The following is a 1,767-nucleotide window of genomic DNA, read 5'->3' on the forward strand; positions in this document are numbered from 1 at the left end:
CCTCCCAAAGTGCTGGGATTACAGGCTTGAGCCACCGCGCCCGGCGAGATTTTTTTAAAGCTAGTTTGATTTTATTTCCTGTGACACACAGGAACCTGAAAGACTAACACTGGAGAATCTCCTTGGAAGACTGGATTGAGTAATAGCCTGGGCGGAAGCAGCTGGTCCCCTAGCAGAGCCTTTCCTGCTGGCTCTCTCTCCAACTCCTTTCCCTGAGGCTACTATTGCTCTTTTCCCCCACCAAGGGGCCAGATCAGATCTACGGGGTATGGGGTATGCACCACATTCCCTCGAGCAGTTCTGTTTACTGCTGGTAAAAATAGCTGTTCCTTGACGGCTCTTCTAAAGCAAGAAATGAGGAAGACTTGATGAATTATCTTCAACAGTTACCAACAGAGACAGACTGCTGTAAGAATGGAGCTGAAATTATCCCCTCTTCCAAATTTCTCAACTCTTCTTTGTACCAACTAAAAACTGGCAGGCCTACTCCCTGTATCAGTGTCTAGATTCATAATTTGGACAGAAAAATCTAATAACAGGGCTGAGCACAATGGCTCACACCTGTAATCCCAGCACTTTGGGAGGCTGAGGTGGGTAGATCATATGAGGTCAAGAGTTTGAGAACAGGCTGGCCAACATGTTGAAACCATGTTGCTATTAAAAATACAAAAATTAGCAGGGTATGCTGACATGCGCCTGTAATTCCAGCTACTCGGGAGGCTGAGGAAGGAGAATTGCTTGAACACAGGAGGCGGAGGTTGCAGTGAGATGAGATCACACCACTGCACTCCAGTCTAGGAGACAAAGCAAGACTCAAAAATAAATAAATAAATAATAAAGTGCTAGAATCAAGGTTAGATGTTGAAAAAAAAAAAAAAGAGGAAGAAAAATTCAGTAACAGCATCTATATGTTTTTGTTAAAAACAAAGAAATCGCTGGGCGCCGTGGCTCACGCCTGTAATTCTAGCACTCTGGGAGGCTGGGGTGGGTGGTTCACCTGAGGTCAAGAGTTCAAGACCAGCCTGGCCATCATGGTGAAACCCCATCTTAAAAAAACAAAAAACATAAAAACAAAGAAATCATGGAGGAAGCTTCTATTTAGAACAATTTCCTCTTTAATGAATAATATTTTAGAGCTTGCTTCTTTTTGCTTGTAATCGGTAATATTCTCCTTTTCTTCAAAGGAAGTTCTGTACCTTCAGGCTCTTTCTCTATGTCATTTATGCTAGACTACTGACTCAAAATAATACCTTACCCTCTGCTTTTAGAGAATCTAATTATCTAGTCAAGTTTAATGGCCAAATCATGAAAATTTATTTTTTCACTTAGAAGCTCAAAGCATTTTACACATACATGCAACTTCTTTCTGAGAAAGAAGTAGGGGTTTAAGTTTAGCAAAACTAAACTTTAAATTATGGCTGAGCGTGGTAGCTCACACCTGTAATTCCAGCACTTTGGGAGGCCAAGGCAGGAGGATCACTTGAGGTCAGGAGTTAGAGACCAGCCTTGCCAACATGGTGGAACCTGTCTTTACTAAAAATACAAAAATTAGCCAGACATGGTGGTACATACCTGTAGTCCCAGCTATTCAGGAAATCAAGGCAGGAGAATCGCTTGAACCCAGGAAACGGAGGTGGCACTCCAGCCTGGGCAACAGAGAGAGACTCTGTCTCAAAAAAAAAAAAAAAAATGCCTGGGTGTGGTGGCTCATGCATGTAATCCCAACACTTTGGGAGGCTGAGGAAGGTGGATCTCCTGAGGTCAGGA

The sequence above is a fragment of the Cebus imitator genome, unplaced genomic scaffold (assembly GCF_001604975.1).
Source record: "Cebus imitator isolate Cc_AM_T3 unplaced genomic scaffold, Cebus_imitator-1.0 Scaffold215, whole genome shotgun sequence".
Lineage (NCBI taxonomy): Eukaryota > Metazoa > Chordata > Mammalia > Primates > Cebidae > Cebus > Cebus imitator.